Source organism: Trichosurus vulpecula, chromosome 2 (assembly GCF_011100635.1).
Source record: "Trichosurus vulpecula isolate mTriVul1 chromosome 2, mTriVul1.pri, whole genome shotgun sequence".
In the NCBI taxonomy this organism is placed as follows: Eukaryota; Metazoa; Chordata; class Mammalia; order Diprotodontia; family Phalangeridae; genus Trichosurus; species Trichosurus vulpecula.
The window spans coordinates 362,826,017-362,847,175 of NC_050574.1; positions in this window are offsets into that span (position 1 = coordinate 362,826,017).

Consider the following 21,159-nt stretch of genomic DNA (forward strand, 5'->3'; position numbering starts at 1 on the left):
TCCAGCAGACCTGTCCTACTGTACTTCTAAGTTGTCTTTGGTGTTTGTGGGTTGAGAAGTCTGAAAACCACCACAGCTGCCAGTGATTCAGTCCCCTGACATCTGCTCTGGCCCCATCTGGGCTGGTGTGGTCCACACATGCTGGACTGCGCTTTTCTCTCAAAATGGTACAACAGACTTTTCTTGTTGACCTTCCAGGTTGTCTTGTGGGTCCTGCTGCTCTAGAATTTGTTTAGAGTTATCTTTTACAGGTATTTGGAGGGGTTTGGGGGAGAGCTCAAGCAAGACCCTGCTTTTACTCCGCCATCTTGGCTCCTCCCCGCCCTCTCTTTCAACTCTTTTGAACATCTGTTTTTAAAACTTTGAGTTCCAAATTCTCTCCCCTCTTCCCTTCCCACCCACCCTCCCTAAGAAGTCAAGCAACTCAACATAGGCCATATGTGTATCATTATGTGTAACCCTTCCACAATACTCATGTTGTGAAAGACTCACTATATTTTGCTCCTTCCTAACCTATACCTCTTTATTGAATTTTCTCCCTTGACCCTGTCCCCTTTCGAAAGTGTTTGTTTCTGATTACCTCCACCCTCATTTGCCCTCCCTTCTATCACCCCCACTTTTTTATCTTCTTCCTCCTTTTTTCCTGTGGGGTAAGATACCCAATTGAGTATGTATGGTATTCCCTCCTCAGGTCAAATCTGATGAGAACAAGATTCACTCATTCCCCCTGACCTGACTTCTCTTCCCTTCCTACAGAACTGCTTTTTCTTGCCACTTTTATGCGAGATAATTTACCCCATTCTATCTCTCCCTATCTCCTTCTCTCAATATATTCCTGTCTCATCCCTTAATTTGATTTTATTTCTTTTAGATATCTTCCCTTCATCCCTGATGTCATGATCTTCTTTGAAAACAAAGGACAAACACAACCTGTGATTAGTCTGAGCTGTCTGAATGGGGACCCAGCCAGTTTGGTAACTCAGCTTCAATAAATAGATACTTATGGAGTTCCAGTTACTAAGTTCCAGGCACTGGGTGAGCTATAGTGTGGTAGACAAAAAGATCAATGGCAGGCATCATGGTACCATGGAAAGAGTACTGAACTTGGAGTCATAGGACCTGAGTTTAAATCTTAGCTCTGCTGCTAACATCCTGTGTTACCTCGGGCAGCTCACTTAATGTATGTCGGCCTCAGTTTTGTCATCTGCATTGGAGTGGATGTTCCCTAAGATGCCTTCCTGCTCTAGATCTGTGATACTGATTATTTAAAAACTTGAAACTTAACTATGATTCTTTTACCTTTCGTTGTTGTTGAGTTGTTTTTCAGTCACATCTGACTCTTTGTGAGCCCATTTAAGGTTTTCTTGGCAAAGATACTGGAATGGTTGGCTATTTCCATCTCATTTTACAGATAAGGAAACTGAGGCAAAGAGGGTCAAATGACTTCGGGTCACACAGCTAGTCAATGTCTGAGGCCAGATTTGAACTCAGGAAGACGAGTCTTTCTGACTCTGGGCCTGGTGTTTTATTTACTGAGTCACCTATCCTCCCTTTCTTTTACCTACAAGGGATTATATTGGATTTTCCTTTACCTGAGAAAAGTTGAAGGAGATACGTGGGGGAGGAAGATGGAGCCTTTGAAGAGTGAGACATCACTATGTTTGGCTGGTTGGGCACTATGTTACAGTGAAGATGAGAACCTCGGCAGTGGTACCCAGAAGTCTCATGTTGATGCCTAAGACTCCTCAGTACAACACTTCAAAGAGACTGTTTGGGAGAGAATATAGGATTGGTTTAATAATAAGAAGGCTGCTGCTGTCTCACTGCCTTGGGAAATCAAGTTTTCCCTGTTTGGAGAGGAGATTTGGGCCTGTTGTTACCTCTAAGAAAGCTATAACTTAGATCTGATTGTCTAAGATGTTCTCATATCAAGGGAAAAAAATGGTATGTGCGTTTCTGCTCTCATCAGAGAGCAATTCCCTAGTGAATTCTTTGCTTTTGAATCTATCATTCATGGAAGCTTATTGCCCTTTGTCCCATTTGACCACAAAATGGAAATGGGAGCCTTAAAGGGAGTGTCCTGATACTTTTCAGATCTTAGTTTTGTTACTGCTTATAAGATTTCCCTTTTCTACTCCTTGGATCTCCAATCAAAGAATCATAGATTTAATAATAGTAGCTAACATTTATATAGCACTTGAAGGTTTGTAAAGGACTTTACAAATATTTCTCATATTATCCTCACAACAATCTTGGCAGGTAGGTATTATTGTTGTTGTGGTTCAGTTGTTTCAGCCATGTCTGACTCTTCATGACCCCATTTGGGGTTTTCTTAGCAAAGACACTGGAGTGGTTTGACATTTCCTTCTCTAGCTCATTTTACAGATGAGGAAACTGAGGCAAACAGGGGCAAGTCACTTGCCCAGTGTCATTGTTATCCCCATTAAGGAAACTGTGGAAGATAGATATTAAGTGACTTAACTATAATGGCAAGCAGGGTGGGACTTTTTGCTCTTTTTTATTTTGGAATGCTTCTCAGCACTAAGGCAATCAAGTGCCTTTGAGTCTTGCCTTTGTTTCAGTCAAGAGTCTTTAATTGAATCAAGAATCTTTGATGACCTACTTAAGTCATGGGAAGCCCTAGGTCACATGGGTTTGAGTCTCATGGTTGTGACACTCTCTCACCCTGAAGAATTGTATATATACCCCGAGGTTAGCATTTTGCTGGGGGTTCACTCATTGAAAGAGTGTTCATGTGATTTGGCCAGATGAGACTCTGGGTAGCCGTTAAGGAGCCCCCCAGCTGTGAAAACCCAGATGTTGGTGCTTCTCTCTCTCTGGTAACTGTGCATGTGTTGCTATGGTCAGACAATTAGAAGCCTGTCTGTTGATTTGTGTTTATTTGCTCTGTTTATATAATTTCTGCTTGTAATTTCTGTTTGTGTTTTCTCTGAAGTTCAGGATGCTGGCTTTCCCCCCTGAAATAAGTAAATGATATATGTATGTTTAATTAAAGCAAGATTGTTAACCCCTTAAAGTTGCTTTCCTTAGAAAAGCAGATCAAAGAACCTGTGTTAGCAGCCTTCCTGTGTGCTTATTGGCTTTACACAGCTACAGTAGCTACAAATAACATTGTTGTTACACTTACTCAGAGTCCCACAGCTTTTGAGGCAGTATTTGAACTCAGATCTTCCTGACTTTATTTACTACGCATCACTTAGAATTGGATTTTGAGGTCATAGAGTCCAACTTCCCTCATTTTAGAGTTGAGGAAATTGGGGCCCAGAGAAATCAAGTGACTTGTATGAGGTCCCAGATGTAGGAAGCGGCAGAACAGAATATGAACCCAGATCTCTGAACCACAAATTTGGTGGTAAAGGCTGCTGTCTGCAGCAGGAGTCAGAAGTCATGTTTCTCCATGGTAATAAATAGCTTTTCTAGCTAAATGTCAGTTTGTTTCCCAACACTTTATTACAGATTGGTTTGGAAATTTTGCATGAAAATGTTCTTATGGTACTTTTGTTTTGTTTTGGCAACAATTTTTATAGGAATTGACTTGTTTATAGAGTGTCCACTAGTCCCATTATTAGAACAGATCTCTGAAAAATATATGAAAATTAAAATAAGAATGTGGAAGCTTCACTATAGCCATTTTTGAGCTAGTTTGGATCTCAATGGGCTTTTCCATACATGTGGGGCATTGTCTTGGGTTGAATCTGTTTTTGTTCAGTTATGTCAGACTGTTTGTGACCCCCTTTGGGGTTTCCTTGGCACAGATACTGGAGTGATTTGCCGTTTCCTTCTCCAGCTCATTTTACAGCTGAAGAAATGAAGGCAAACAGGGTTAAGTGACTTGCCCAGGGACACACAGCTAGTAAGTATCTGAGGCTAGGTTTGAACTCAGGTCTTTCTGACTCCAGGCCTAGTGCTCTATCCATTGTGTCATCTTGCCACCTAGTGATCTCCTCTGGTTCTCAATAACCATGACTAAAGCAGAAGTTAATTCTTGTGCATCTTGATCTATGTACTTCTAAGTTATAATGTACTTATTAATATGATGCTTCTGTTATTATACTGCAAGTGTGTGACTTTTTGTGTGTTTTTTTTTTTACTTCCACAACATTGGTCCCATCTCTACTCACATGGCCCTGATTCTTGGTTAGGTCCTTATCATTTTTTGCCCAGACTGTTACAAATAGCCTCTTAACTGGTCTTCTTGTTCTAAGCTTCCTGAAATATAGTTCTGACTGTATCATTGTCCTATTCAAGATCTGGTGGCTCCCTATTGACTCTGTGATTAACAAAACAAAATAATTCAAAACACACTTCTCTGTTTGGCACTTAATGCCATTCATAGTTGGGTTCCATCCCCCCCAGGCAAGTTTATTATACTCTGTTCCTTTACATGTACTCCATGTTCCACTCAAATTGACCTCTTATGCCTTGTGCAGAACACTCCATCTCCTGTCCCATGACTTTGCACATTCTCTCCCATGCCTGGAAAGCTTTCTCACCTCACATGGGTCCTATAGAATCCCTCAATTCCTTCAAAATTCAGCTCAAATACGACCTCACCCATGAAACCTTTTTTTGTGATTTCCTTATTTATTAGTCCATCCCGCCCCAAATACTTTGTATTTCCCATGTATGTATTTTGTATTTATTTACGTATGCCCATATTGTTTTCCTCAATAGAATGGAAACTCCTTGAGGGCAGGAACTCTTCCATTTTTGTCACTGTGTTCTTAGTACCTAGCATCCATGGTGTAAAAAACAAACTGGGAAGCTTCTCTGGGAAAGAAACCAACCTTTATTAAGAGAAACAAAGATGTGGCCTACACTCCTCCCACATCTCCACCCTGGGATACAAAATGCACAGTTATTTATAGGTCTCTTGATTTATGTATGGTGCAACAAAATCCTCCAGAAACTGATTCATGCAAGATTACATTTTGCAGGTCATTATGTCCTAACTTTGTGACATCCTAATTTTGTATTTTCCCTGATGTCTCAATGCCCTTTACAGGACTTTCTAACTTTAAAATTTTAACATAAAGATTAATATATAGTTATGATTATTATGGTCACATACTTAAGACACATACTTTATAATGATTTATTTATACTTCTAAGGTTTACTAACACAGGAATTCCCCTGGGACTACATCATAGTTTGGTTGCACAGATTTTTTTTAACCAGGACTATGTCTTTACTCTAAATCACACAGCTATTTCTTATCTTAATGATCATAGCTGATAAAAGATTAGCAAGGCAACACAGAACAAAGCACTCAAGGCATTGATTATTGATCTGTTTCCTTTCAATGTTAGGCATTTTAATAAATATTTGTTGAATAAATGAACCCAGAAACCTAGCTTAGCATGTTACATCATTCTGCTGTTCACAAATCTCATGGTTTTGTTATAGAATATACATTTGGGTTACTCCACAGACATCTTTAAAGGGTCTTTGGTGCTTTGCTCCTCTGGTGAAGAAACTAACAGTGGGGGGTAGGAAGGAGAGAGATTACTTTAATGAGCAGACACCACTGGATTTGGAGTCCGAAGGCCTGAGTTCAAAACCCATATGAGATACTAGCTGTGTGACCCAGGGTAAGTCACTTAACTGTGCCTCAGTTACCTCATATGTAAAAAGAGAAAGTTTGACTAAATCCTCCCAGGTCCTTTTTAGCTCTAAATCTATGATGGCTATGATCACGATAACTTGTGTTTGGGTCCTGGCTCTACTAAATATTAATACAAATGATTCAACCTCTTTGAGGCTATTTACTCATTTGTAAAATGGGGATGATAATGATGATGACGATGATGATGAGGCCACCTCACAGGATTGTTGTTAAGAAAGTATGGAACAGTGAAAAAAATCTCTGGTCCTGGGATCAGTGTGATCGGGTTTGAGTGCCAGCTCTGTCACTAAATATCTGTGTGACCTTGGATAGGTCAAATCTCTGAACTGCAGTTTCCTTACCTGTAAAATGAAGGGGTCAGGCTTTTAGATTATCTCTAAGATCCCTTATGGCTTTTAGTCTGTGATTCGTTTAACAATAAAAATTTTTAAACTGAAAATCACGCATGAGCTATTATTGTTTGTTGTTGTTCCTATTAATGTTATTGATTTTACTATCATTACTGGTATTTTTGTTATCTACCCATTCATTTGTATGGGTGGAAAATAATAAGCTGTCCAAGGGAGGATATGAAGATACTGATTCACTCTCAGGGTGTGTACCAAAGGGCATCATGAGGCAGTGATGGAGAAGTTGGCTTTTATTGATTGGTCCCAGAGGGCAGTCCCGGAGCAATAGATGGAATTGACAAAGAGGAAAGGGATATAAGGGAAAATTCCCTAACAACTCAAACTACTCTAAAGGGGAAGCAGCTGCCAAAGGTCAGCAAGCACAGGCTGGGTGACTGTTGTTGAGGTGCATTAACTAGAGAAGATTCTTTTTCTTCTTTTAAAAAATATGCACTGGACTCGATGGTCCCAAAGGTCTTTTCTTTCTAACTCACATTCTGTAATCCTGGGATTTGACCTCCCAAATCATCCTCCTCCCTCTACCTTTGCCAAGCTGTAATTGCTAGGAGGGTTTCCTCATATCAACCTGAAATCTATCCCTTTGTAGCCTGCCTGTATTGCTCATGAAGTAGCTAGGTGGCACAGTGGATGGAGCATCAGGCCTGGAGTCAGGAAAACTCATCTTCTTGAAATCAAATCTGGCCTCAGATACTTCCTAGCTGTGTTACTCTGAGCAAGTCTCTTAACCTTGTTTGCCTCAGTTTTCTCATCCGTAGAATGAACTAGAGAAGGAAATGGCAAACCACTCTAGTATCTTTGCTAAGAAAACTCTAGATGGGATAGACAAGGCTCAGCAACAACAACTTTTAAGGGAAGCTAGGTAGTGCGATGATGGGTAGAGTGCTGGGCCTGGAGTCTGGAGGAAATGAGTTCAAATGCGGCTTTACTCATTAATAGTGTAGTGCATAAAAACCCCTGAGAGACAGAATTTTGGAGTAACTAGTCAATTTAGGCTAGCCTGTATCAATAAATTGATGGACACTGGTTTCTCTTGGTAAGGAAAGATGCCAAAAGTGACTCTGAAATGTCTTAAATTCCTTCTGAAAGGGAACTCCCTTGAAGAGTGAAACTCAACCCTGACTAAATGGTGGACATTTAATGAGGAAGTGGGCTAAAAGTCTTTAGCTCCTCCTGCTCGGAATGTGGCTTAATCATGCAACTCAGCATCCTCAAAGCATCTGGTCAGGGGAAGCCATTTCCATCTGGACTTGACTGGCTAGTTTTCTCCTTGATGAGCTGGGTTGCCCTAAACATTAATGGAGGGGATCAAGGACTGGGGCTTACTCCTTCAGACAAAGGCTCTCTCCAACTGGATTCTGTTTATACTTTAAACAGAAATTAGGTTTCCCAGTTGGGTGGGGTCCTGCCCAACCTACTTAAGGAGCTTGTGCCTTGGAGGCCAGGAGTAATCTCATCACTCAGTCATGCCCTTCAGAGACTGATTGACCTTTTCAGGAGTTGGATCGTAGCAGAAATAGAAGGAAAAGGGTGGATCACAAATTAATAATTAGTTTTTAAGAAAAATAGTATGATACTAATTTCTCTCACTAGCTGTCTGACCCCGGGCAAGTCACTTAACCCTGTTTGCCTCAGTTTCTCATCTGTAATATGAGGTGGAGAAGGAAATGGCAAACCACTCCAGTATCTTTGCCAAGAAAACCCAAAATGGGGTCATGAAGAGGCAGACATGACTGGAAAATGACTAAACGACAACAGATAATGTTTGCAAACCTCAAAGTGCTATGTAAATGCTACTTATTATCATCCTCACCTCCTTCTCCTTTTCCTCATTATAAGCATAAGGCAGAAGGCATTGGAAGTTTACTCATTCTCTGCCAAATGCTATCTGTGTGATCTTGGGCAAATTGGAGCCTGTGTTTCTTTATCTGTAAAATTAGGGGGTTGGATGAAGGTCTCTTCCAGCTTTATTACCCCATGATCTTGTGATGCCTCAAGGTTGCTATATAGAACATGAAGGGAAAGTAAGAGTGTAGCCAGCCAGGTTGGGGTGGTTGTGATGAATCCTTGTTCTTGTCGTTCATTTGTTTCAGTTGTGACCAACTCTCCATGATCCTATTTGGGATTTTCTTGGCAAAGATACTGGAGCGGTTCGCTATTTCCTTCTTCTGCTCATTTTACAGATGAAGAAACTGAGGCAAACACGGTTAAGTGACCTGCCCAGAGTCATACAGCTAGTAAGTGTCTGAGATCAGATTTGAATTCAGGTTTTCCTGACTCTAGCCCTGGCACTCTATCCACTGCACCACCTAACTACCTTTGTGATGAATCCAGGGATCTGATCAAATTCTGGACTGAGTTCAGTCCTGAGGGAGCCTGAGCCCTAAAAGAGTAGAGTTGATCCGGCTTTCCTCAAATTCCCTGGCTTCTCATTATGCTCTTCCCTCCCTTCCCCCTGAATTCTAGGAAAAAGCTCTTAAATACAGCTTGGGTTTGGCTCATGTTAATGCGCCAATGGGGTTGATAGGACCCCTTTTAGAAAGTTACTTAATGTACAAAGTAATAGTTATCAGGGATAGAACAACTATTTATTTCCCCTATCACAAAAGAATGCTTAAAACACAAAAGACTAAAAATCCAACATGAATACATCATTCCTATTATGTTCTCTTGGGGTCTAGGAAACATTTCTATGAGACTTGTGGGGCATCTGAATAGAGAATTCTCTTTTACCTTGCACCCTCATTGACTGTGCAGCTCATGTAAGGTCAGGAATAGATGTCCGGCCCCCTAGCTGTGGCTACCTCCTCCAAGAGGTTTCATGGAGGCCACCTCTTTTTAGGTAGCCAATACCCAGATCCAGGTACTTCTAACCTCTTGGTACCATCAAAGTTAGAGACGTCTGTATCAATATTGATATTTGGTCACTTAAGCTTAGGGAAAGAAACGTAAAACAGAAGATTCATCTCAGGACTTGGTGAGTCTCAGGCTCACCTAGTGATCACATATTCTCACTGTCCTGTGGGTTACTGTCACTGAGGGTAGGGATGGGGGAGGGGAGAGAGATGCTCCACTCTCCATTCATGGAGACCTAAAAGGGGATGCTTTGTGAGTTCTAAGTGACATTCCAAAAAGAGGAAGAGAAAACAAGAATGGCGTCACCCCTCTGGAAGTCTACTTGAGTGAATAGATCCTTTTTTGCATGGTACACCCATCATGAAGACCAATGGACCAAATTGGACTCTCTTTTTGCACATGACTTTTAGCAGGGGACTAGAACATGTATCTGTCTCCATGGATCCAGAGTGTGTGCTCCTTGGGCTCACTCCTGTGACACAATAGAGACGAGGAGAAGAAAGCTAGTATAGTAGGTGGCAAGCCCTTTCCCTTCTAGTTAGGAAGTTCTGGGTTGAGGTTTCATTTTGACCCATCCTATCTGTGTGATCCTAATAAACTCGTGTAACCTCCATCAGCTATTTCAGACTGGAAATTGCAAGACAGGTGTGCTGATGTGCCCCAATGGAAGGAATTTCCTCACTGGGAGTTCCTCTACTATCACAGGTCTGGTCCAAAAAAAGTTGTTCAGTCATGCCTGACTCTTTGTGATCCCATCTGGGGTTTTCTTGGCAAAAATACTAGAGCAGTTTGCCATTTTCTTCTCCAGCTCATTTTGTAGATGAGGAAACTGAGGCAAACTGGGTTAAGTGACTCGCCCAGGGTCAGTCACGCAGCTAGGAAGTACCTGAGGCCAGATTTGAACTCAGGAACATGAGTCTTCCTAACTCCAGGCCCCTATTCTACCTACTGCCCTACCTAGCTGCTCCTCAAGAAAGTAAATACAATATAATCAGAGGAGGAAGAGAGAACCTTGATATCTAGGGAAGAGTATCAGGGGGATTTGGGTGAAAGACTTTCTGTAAAAGGTAGAACACAAGATGAGTCATTAATGAAACTAAAGATTCTAAGAGAAATGGTGAGGAGGAAGTGAATTTCAGGAATAGGTCACAGGCAGTGTAATGGAATGGTGTCAAAAGATATAAGGTTGAGTTTTTGTGTGAGGAGCAAAGAAGGCCACTAAAGCCAAATCGATGGATTTCAACTGGTGGAATTTCATTAGTCTTTTTGGGGATGGGGCAGTGGGATGGTGGTGGTGGAGGACAGTACTTGTTATTCCTTAAAAAAAAGAAGAAAAACCAGGCCCTTGTAATAAAGATCCATAATCAAGCAAAACAAATTCTCCAATTGGCTGTGTATCAAAATGTATGTCTCATTCTGCATCTTGAGTCCATTACCTCTCTATCAGAGGTGGGTAGCTTGCTTCATCCAAATATGTTTGGAATATTCCATTATATTTACATACCATGAAAAATTATGGTATATGAATGTAAAAGAATCTTCCAGATAGATATTGAAGCTGTTTCCTAAGGTTAAGGCCATTTCTCCAGTGTTCAAGGGGCATGTGTAGGGAAGAGAATGTGTGCGGGTTGCTCTAGTGAATATAAACAGGCTCCTCCAAAGGTCCAGATGAGGAAGGCTCATTCCTCTTCCCAAGAACACAACCACCTTCTCTGTCTCTGGTCTTCCAAGTAGTACTTACATTTCCAAATCCTTTTCCTGACGAGTCTGTCAGCTCTTCAAGTGTTAAATACCACCCTTGAGTATGTTTAATGGAAGTGCCTTTGACAAGATTGGATTCAAGTCAGGAAATGATTTTGGAAATATTTTCTTCCAACCCACCAGGAGCTCTGCTCAGCTGGCCAGATGTGCTTCTGAGGTTGTAAAAAAAACTATGTCTTGCAAACAAAATCTTCCTTGTGGGTCTAGCCCTCCTTTCTTCCTTCCTTCCTTCCTTCCTTCCTTCCCTCTTCCTTTCTTCCTTCTTTCCTTCCTTCTTTCCTTCCTTCCTTCCTTCCTTCCTTCCTTCCTTCCTTCCTTCCTTCCTTCCTTTCTTCCTTCCTTCCCACCTTCTTTCCTTTTTTCCTTCCTTCTTCTCTACCTCCTTCCTTCCCTCTTTTCCTGCCTTCCTCCTTCCCTTTCTTCCTTTCCTTCTCTCTATCATCCTCAGATTCTATGATCTAAGAGTTTATAATTTTATGTCTAACAATTATAGCCACTGCTAGGCCAAATGGGCTGGGGCATTCTGCCCTCTTCCTCTTTACTAAGGGGCCCCTCTTTTCTGGACCTATGCACACAGCGATCAGACTGGGTTCAGTCCTGGAGAAGTCCTGTCTCTAAAAGAGGGGTCAGGATCCTTTTCTCCTTTCATGCTTCGTAACCCAGTACAAAGCCCAAGGAAAAACTACTTAAAAATTCAGTTTGGCTTTTTGTCTAGAGTCCCCAGAAAAGGTAAGAGTAGAAAGATTCTCAAAGTACTATGTAAACAAGGTATGAAACAGTTATTTATCTCCATCACATAAAAAAAATGCGGAGCACAAAGACCATTTATTCTATGCACAAGAAATGCTAAGCTCTGCATACGGTCATGCAATTATTGTCATGCTTTTCTGGGAGACTGAAATTTAAAACTATCAATAAGTGAAACACTTTGTGGAACTTCTAAATCAGCATTTCATATTTCATCTTGGTTCTGTCTTAAAAATTCACTCCAGATGCGTGTCTTCCAGCAAGCCAGACCACCCATTGGAGGTCCTCCCCATCATCAGTGAGCATTCTCTCCAATGCAGAAATTCCCCTTAATGCCAGTCATCTCTGACTGAGGGACTTCAGGATCTCAGACCTCTTAGATTCACAAGGTTACCTCTAAGACTGGATGTATCCATCACAGAATTGCTGTTAGGTCAATCATGCTCAGATAGGAAAACAACAAATGGAAAAAAAGGCAGCTAGGTGGTGGATAGAGCTCTGGGCCTGGAGTCAGGAAGATCTGAGTTCAAATCTGGCCTCAGATACTCACTAGCTATAAGAATCTGGCCAAGTCACTTAACTACTATTTGCCTCAGTTTCTTCATTGGGAAAATGGGAACAATAATATTAGCTATTTTCCAGGGTTGTTGTGAGGCTCAAATGAGATAATAACTGTAAAGTGCTTAGCACAGTGCCTGGCACACAGTGAGTGTTATATAAATGTTAGAGTACTGGATCATCTTGTCTCCTGAGGAGCCCATATATGGGCCAAGAAGCAACAGTTAGAACTGAACACGGAATGACTGATTGGTTTAAGATTGGAAAAGGAATATGACAAGGCTATGTATTTTCACCTTATTTATTTAACTTATAGGTGGAGTACATCATGCTAAATGCCAGGCTGGATGAATCGAGCTGAAATTAAGGTTGCCAGGAGAAGTTACAACAATCTCTGATATGCAGAAGATACCACTCTGAAGGCAGAAAGTGAAGAGGAATTAGGAAGCCTCTTGATGAGAGTGAAAGAGAAGAGTATAAAAGCTGGATTGAAGCTTAACATCAAAAAAAACAAACAAACAAACAAAACTAAGATCTTGGTAACTTTTCCCATCACTTCCCGGCAAATAGAGGGAGAAGAAATGGAAGCAGTGTCAGATTTTATATTCTTGGGCTCAAAGATCACTGCAGATGGAGACCACAGCCATGAAATTAAGATGCTTGCTCCTTGAAAGGAAAGCTATGGCAAACTTGGACAGCAGACTAAAAAGCAGAGACATCACCTTACTGACAAAGGTCCCTATGGTCAAAGCTATGGTTTTTCCAGGAGTGATGTAGGGTTGTGAGAGTTGGATTGTAAGGCTGTTTCAACAATCCGGCTAGCAGCTGTCGTGCGGGGACCAACGCAAGCCCAACAAGCATGCTGCCAAAGCCCAGGTTCTTTTGATCTGCCTAACTAAGGAAAGCAACGTTAAGGGGTTAACATGCTTATTTTAATCCAGCATACAGACATCATTCACTTAGTTCAGGGGGAAAAGCCAGCACCCTGAACTTCAGAGAAAATTACTAACAAATTACAAACATCGACAGACAGACCAAATACAATAGTTACCAACATCTAAGTTCAGCCTGGAGTCTGGCCTAGAGTCACGAGCACCACCACTGCTGTGGGTAAGAGCTCCGAAAAAGAGAAAGCCAACCCCTGGTTTTATATCTTTTTCAGGGTCAAGGGTGAGTCACACATGCGACTCACCTACGTGACCTAGAATCATCACAGAGAGGCAACTTAAACCCACATGGTCTAAAAGCCTCTGATGTCCCAAACATGTCACTCAAACTCATGTGTAAACTAGGCCCTCCCCTGAGGCAAGGAGGTCACCAAGGAAACAAAGGCCAAACTCTTCAAGGGCACTTGGTTGAACTGAGTGCTAAGAGCCCATTTTGTTTACCAACACAAAGGCAAGCGGAGTGCCGCAGAATTGATGCTTTCAAACCGTGGTGCTGGAGAAGACTTTGGAGAGTCCCTTGGACAGAAAGGAGGTCAAATCAGTCAATACTTAAAGAAATTAATTCAGATGATTCACTGGAAGGTAAAATACTGAAGCCGAAGCTTAAAGACTTTGGCCACATAAGGACTCATTGGAAAAGACGCTGATGTTGGGAAAGATTGAAGGCAAAATGAAAAGGAGATGGCAGAGGATGATGGAAACAACAAACAGGAATTTGGACAAACTTCAAGAGACAGTAGAGAATAGAAGGGTCTGGCGTGCAATGGCCCACACGGTCATGAAGAGTTTGACATGACTGAATGACTGAACAACAACAACTAAATTATTATCATTATTATTAAAAAGTGGCCAGGAATCTGAGATATAGTTTCAGTCTAGTCTAAACCAACACATGTGCTGTATTCGACATATGCACAGTTTTCCATTTCTACTAAGGAGAGGGGAAAAGAGTGTCTCCTCTCCAATGCCCGCCACAGTTAACCCAAACAGAGAGAACTATTTGACATATGTTCCAAAGGCAGAAAGGGAGAGAATGGACTGGAAGTGGCATCTCCTTTTTAAACTGATGCAGCCTCTCCCCCACTGCTACCATGGTGCTAAGGGACCAGTACAGGGGTTGCTTCACCAACCCAAAGCATCCAAATTCTTCAAAGCTGAGTTTGTGTCTACAATGGTCCATCACTCACCATTGGATCCTCTTCTGGCTCGCACCACAACAGACTTCTAAGCCACACTCAGTTCAAAACATTTATTAAATGCTTATTATGTGCAAGGCATGTAGTTGGCTTGAAGTAGGCAGGGAAGCTCAGTGCATTGCTCGATGAGGTATAATCCTCATTATATATGATTTAAGAAGTATCATTCTTTCTTCTTCAACCAAAGGAAAAATACTGAAATCAGTCACTGGAAGCAATCTTATTTTGCTTAACTAAATAAAAAGGTAGGCACTGGTGAATACATGAAAAGCAATAACATTTATTTCCTATAATGGATTTCACTGGGTTATGGAAGAAACACTTGCGTTATCATCCAGGCCAAAACGCTCATCTGGAGATGTGTCCATTTGGGAATCAAGGCACAAGATGTAACTAACAGAGTCTGCAAGCACATGAGAAGATGTCTCGTGATGAGTTTTATAAGAAAGAAATATCCCTTGGAATAGCAGCACAAGAGCCCATCAGGGAGGCTAGGGAATACAGAGTGAACGCTTGGCAGCAGGTTAGTTAGAACGTGTTGAAAGGATATTTGATGCTTAGCTTCTTCAGGCTGTGGACCCATTCCCCTTCTCCTCCCCCCAACCTCATTGTCATAGTCACATGGTATTTAAGTCTTCCCAGTGAGGGAGGCCATGTTGGATTGTGGACTTAGGAAGTGAGCAATGGCCACATGACCAGTATCCTTATGATAGAAGCACAGGTCAAGCTTTCAGAAATAGAAAGACACTGTTACCTCTTGCCTGGTTCCATTCTTTTAAAAAATATATTCTTATTGTGTGCTTTCATATCACTTCATTTTTGAATCTCATCCTCCATCTCATCTCCTCCACCCTGCCTCCCCAGCACACCATTCTTTGTGTAGTGGCTAAGGTATTAGACTTAGAGTCAAATCTTGCCTCAGATATTTCCTAGCTGTGTGACCCTGGGCAAGTCATTTAACTGCTGTTTGCCCCAGTTTCCCTATCAATGAAATGAGAGGAGTTGAATTTAGCCTCTAAGATTCTTTCTAGCCTTAGATTTATGATCTTATTTAAAAATAAAAAGAAAGAAAAGATAAGGAGGGGCAGCTAGGTAGCACAGTGGGTAAAGCACCGGCCCTGGAGTCAGGAGGGCCTGAGTTCAAATGTGACCTCAGACACTAGTTGTGTGACCCTGGGCAAGTCACTTAACCTTGATTGCTCAAAAAAAAGAAAAAAAAGGAAAGGGGAAGCTTTTCAGCAAACCCAGTTAACACAACAACCCATGTCTGAAAATTCCATTGGCACAGTGTTCCACTGCTTCAAAGAAAAGGGAGGTAGTCTTTTTCAACTCTCACCACCCTAGGCCTCTTTAATAAAGACCATTTTTTTCCACCTCATGAGAGACCAAACAAATGCACTGTGGCCTGAGGAGGCACCCCTGTCATTGATATAAACAAGGAAAATGGACACTGAACATTCTCTGCCCTTAAATTTAATGGATATTTATTAATGTCAGTCACTGGATTAAGTACTTAGAAGAAAGGCTCAGTCCTGATCTATGTATCTACTCCCAAGGGTAGCCTTTTTTTTTAGGGGAGAAGGCAGGGCATTTGGAGTTAAGTGACTTGCCCAAGGTCATGCAGCTAGTAAGTGTGTCAAGTGTCTGAGGCTGGATTTGAAATCAGGTCCTTCTGACTACAGGGCCAGTGCTCTACAAACTGCGCCACCTAGCTACCCTAGGGTACCCTTTCTTAGGTTAGTACAGAGTCAAGTATTAAATTAATTTTATAGAAGGGTCATGTATGCATTTGTATCTTATGGATGCCCTTCAACACAATCCCTCTCTTCCTCATCCTCATTCCCCACACCCTGTGTGCACATCAGTGATCATTTTTTAAGTGAATAGAGAATGGTCAGATAGCGTCAGACTGAGTTTTATGTACCAGCTGGCACATGAGACCTTTGTTTTTTTTTTTTTTCGTGTTAATAGAAATGAATGAGTGTGGAATAATAGAGGGCCAGCTTGGGACTCTGGACAATCCAGGTTCAAGTTTCTCCTCTGACACATGTTGGTTGTGTGACATTGGACAAGTCACTTAATGATTTAGTGTCCCCATAACTCTTTGGGACAGCTTGGTGGAGCAGTGGAAAGAATGCCAGGCCTGGGAGTTCAAATCTGGCCTCAGACACTTACTAAGCAAGTGATTTAACCCATTTGCCTCAGTTTCCTCATATGTAAAATGAGCTGGAGAAGGAAATGGGAAACTATTCCAGTATCTTTGCTGAGCAAACCCCAAATGGGGTCACAGAGTCAACAGTGACTGAACATAACTCCTCAAGAGTTGCATCTTGTAAGGGGTTGTTACATAACTTGTAAGTTGCATCTAGAAGGGGTTCCTTTACTACCCATGTCACAGATCAGAAAAACAACAGTAAATAGCCTGCATTTAAAAGAACTTTAAAGTTTATAGACATTGATTGCTGGTAAATGTTAAACCACCAGCTCACCAAGAAACTTTGCAGCCCAATTTGCACTATTAACATTTTCTCTACTTTCTCAAACCTCCTCTCATAGCCCCAACCTTTCACTTATCTTCAGCCTCTCCAGGTCTGTTGAATGCTTCTCTGCTGCCTACAGCTTGTCCCCTCCTTCCTCAAAACCCCTTCATTTAATCCTTTCATCCATCCTCACTAGCTCTAGCTCTAGAGGGGTTCCTCCTTTCCTGGCCATTCTTCCTTGAGAAGGCTGTTGGAGTTGGAGACTCTACTTCCTTTCCTCTCTTTCTAACTCTCTGCAGGCTGGCTTGTAGCTTCAGCCTAAGTGACATAGTACCTTGTCTCCTCTGTAATTAATATACCAAGAAGCACAAAGTAGGTATCAAAGAGCAGAGACAGCGCTCCAGGAGAAAGGAAGTATAAAAGGACAGAGATGGATAATTGAAGCATGCTATTGCCTTTGCAAATGCTTCATGCTTTGCATACAGGCCAGGACAACATGGCCAAATAACCCCTCCCCCCAAACACCCAGTGGGATGGTTCATCCCTTCTCCCAGGGTGAATGCACCCATGCTGCTGCCTTGCCTTCCTCCTTCCCAAACACTGTGACTGTCCTCTCCATTGTCAATTCTGCCCCGGCTCACCCCACTCCCACCCCACCTTACCAGTCACAAATCTGAACATCTGTGGTGGTTGTCGACCAAAGCTAAGGACTTGTGATGTTTTAAATCTGTGGATTTGCATTTTAACTTTGTCTCCTCCATTATGTCTTGGTGCTTGTCTTGGTCCCTTTGTATACCTGTGGTTTTTGGTTTGTCCTTCCTTCTGGAAAAGGACCATGACATCAAGAAAATGATGCTATGACTTGCAAGTCAATTGGATTTAAGTAAGGCACGGCTGTGCCAAGTCACCGGCCTCACTTTCTCCTTCAGAGCCATCTGGGTCCAGTGGCCAGATATTAGATCAGGAAGACTGAGGATGGCCCAGGATGCAATGGGAGACCTTGGTCTTTCAAGCTAAAGTCTTTCTGAGTTCTCACTTTGACTGAGACAACACCCATTTGGTGATTAGGACTGTTTAAGTGAGCCAAGGGATGGTCCCTTTAATAATAATAATAATAATGATAATAATAATAAAATCAAACTGAGGAGGGGAGACCCTCAAGGTTGTTTCTGGCCAAAAGAGAATTACTATTTACATTTACTCTGAGCTATGAGGGCCTAAAAAAATAACCACTAAATGGTGCTTGGGCAGGGACCATTTCTTAGAGTTCAAAGCTGAAACAAGCTGCTTCCCACCCCGCCACCCCCCCCCCCTGGCCCCCACCGCCCATGCTTCTGTCATAAAATCTAGTTTTCTCTAGAGGTTTAAGAAGTGTATTGGTTTTGTTCTCTTCTGTCATCAAATAAGGCATTTTCTTTTCTTGAGACCAAAAATTTTATGGATATTTCCACAGAATTAAGTAGTCGTTTTTCAGGATTCATCTTTCCAAATTCTTTCCAACCCCTTAAAAATCCAAGATAGACTTACAAGAAAGACTAAAAAAACTTGAATCCAACAACTCATAAAATTTGCATTTGGGATACTTTCATCACATTTGCTGTCATTCTTTTCTTCACCTCGTCATACATATCCTCACTTCTGTGGCTGCCCTGGTCATCTGCTAAGAGAATAACCATCTTCAGAGCAAACACATTCAGAGGTCCTCTTGAAAGAGAGGTTCTGATGAAAAAGATTTTAGGTAATGGAAAAATGAAGTTGTTAAGAAGTTTAGTTTTAATTCTAAAACTTTTTTTTAATTGAGAGAGGAGTATTTAAAAAATTGGTTTTCTTTAGTTCTAAAGTAGCTTTTAAGTATGTATCAATGTTCTATGTTCTTTGAAAACACCTATATAATGTAGGATTCTGGTCTTGAGAACTCTCTTTCATGGTTACATGTTTTGAGGGAACCACATTATCGTGCTAGGGAGTTGCTTCAGATACACAGTATCTTAGACGTTCCTCTTTCTGCTAATAGTAATTCATAATCCTTGACTTAAGTGTTTATAGCCACAGAATCTATTCTTGATGTGGCTCCTTTTTAGCTAACTCCAGATTTCTAGAATGGTTGGGAATTACGTATTTAAATCTACTGCTTATGAGCCCCTACCGATACGTCTTTTTAACAAACCAAATCAGATTGGCTGGGGTTCCTAGATTCTAGGTTTGGTTTCATTATGATTTGTATTTCAGGAATACTGAGGCTTAGGCCTTGGTGGTTTTCCCTTTTCTAATCATATAGCTGAACGTATACATACTAAAGCAATGCTTTTAGAGAAGTCTAAATACATAAAGGGGCAGCTAGGTGGTGGAGTGGATAGAGTGCCAGGCCTAGAGTCAGGAAGACTCATCTTCCCAAGTTCAAATCTGGCCTCAGACACTTAATAGCTGTGTGACCCTCAGCAAGTCACTTAGCCTTGTTTGCCTCAGTTTTCTCATTTGTAAAAAGATCTGGAGAAAGAAATGCCATAGAAAACCTCAAATGGGGTCACAAAGAGTCAGACATAACTGAAAAATGACTCAACAACAAAAATAGACCTAAAGACAAGTCTTCTAGAGGTCTGCTAGCTTTTTTTTTTGTTTGTTTGTTTGGCTCATAATTAAAAAGATGGCTAATTCTCCTCATGTACAGAACTGAGTGTTTTTATAGCTTCTTTCTACAAATAAACCTAAAAGTTGGGAATTTTACTAGGCAAGGAAAAAAAATCTGATTAAAAAGACCCTTTCCTAAACAGGAGCAAGGTTATGATAACATGACTTGTAAGTGTGATATTTACTGGTAATTTTAGAAGCTGCTATCTCTCTTTTTTTTTTTTTGGAATAAGAAAAGGCTTTTCTTCCTTCTAGATAACTGTCAAAGGACTCTTCCAACTCATAGACTGGATGAGTCTATAAAAATAAGGAAATTACAAGCTCCCATTTTGACTCGGCTTTAGAAAAAAATAAAGGACAAGGTTGTGGGGATTTTCTACTATGTATGGGGATTGCTTTGGGTTTTCCATCAGCATATCACCCAGATAAGTGGAGGCAGTCTAATTGTTCCTAATCTCCCTGCTGAACTCTAATCCTGCATTTCTAACTGTTTGCTGGACATCATCACCTGGGTGTTTTGTTTACATCTGTAACCAGAATGGCCTTTGTTTTCTTTGAATGACTCAGCTTACCTCATTGAGCCTCTGGATGCTGTGGCTTGATCTTCCGGGGCAGGAAGCCCAGAGAGCATGCCAGGAAGCAGAAAACTTCCTGTGTGATGAGTCATGGGGCTGGCTGAGGGGAGGTGTTAACCTCTACGCTAGGGGGAGGGGCCAAGTCAAGAACCAATCGGCCCTGGTCATTCAGGCGGTGCTTGATGATGTCAAAAACTCTATAAGAGGGGAGAGGACAGCTTGAAGCTCTCTCTTTCCTCTTCCGGTTGGTGTGGGAAGCAGCGGCAAGCAAGCGTGACTCTGGGCCAGCCCTTGCTCTCGGGCCGAGCCCAGATGTTGGTAACTATGAATTGTATTGGGTCTCTCTGTTGATATTTGTAATTTGTTTGTATTTTGGTTTTGAGGTTCGGGGTGCTGGTTTGTTTTTTCCCCCGAACTAAATGAATGTTTTGAACCTCAGGGTGCTGGTTTTTTCCCCTGAAGTAAGTCAATGAATCTGTATTTGGTCTGTCTCTTGATGCTTGTCTGTATGCTCCCCTGAACTAACTGAATGCTAACTGAATGCTGGCGTTTTTCCCCTGAACTAAATGAATGTTGTCTGTATGCTAACTGAATGCTGGATTAAAGTAAGCTGGTCAACCCCTTCACCGTGCTTTCCTTGTTTAAGCAGATAAAAAGAACCTGTGCTTTTCCAGTGTCCCGGCAGCATCCTGGGTGCATCTTACGCCCCCACAGAAGCTGCTAGCTGGGTTGTTAAAACAACATCTCAAACTTAATTGTCCTAAACCAAATTCAGGGTGTTCTCCCCTAACCTATTCCTCTCCTCCAGACTTCCCCGTTTCTGTTATAGGTAGTCACATAGGTTTCAAGATGTGAAAATACGGCCTTGTCTCTCCCTCATACCCCATGACTAATCAGTTGCTGTTGATTTTACCTAAGTAGTATCTCTGTGCTTATCATCTGTCCCTTTCTTTTCCAATCATATGACAATTATCTTAATTCAGGCTCTCATTCCCACTCCCCTGTATTTTCATAAAAGTTTCCCAGTCTTCCCCCTTACCTCTAGACACTCTCCTTCCTAATTCAATTTTTCCACAGCTGCTAAGTCATCTTCTTAAGGCATAACTCTACCAGGGGTGGGGAACCATTTTACTTCTGCGTGAAAACCTTCCTCACCTTCCCATGCTCCTTATTGCCACTGATTAAGTGCATACTTTTTAGCCTGGTATCTAAAGCCCTCTATAGTCTGGCTTCAACCTACCTAGTTTTATTTCATGTTATTTATTTCCTTTCACTTAATTAGAATTCTAGTTATAACCAAACTGGATCACTCTTCCTCAAACTCAACATTTCATTTCCAGCCTCCTCCATACAGTC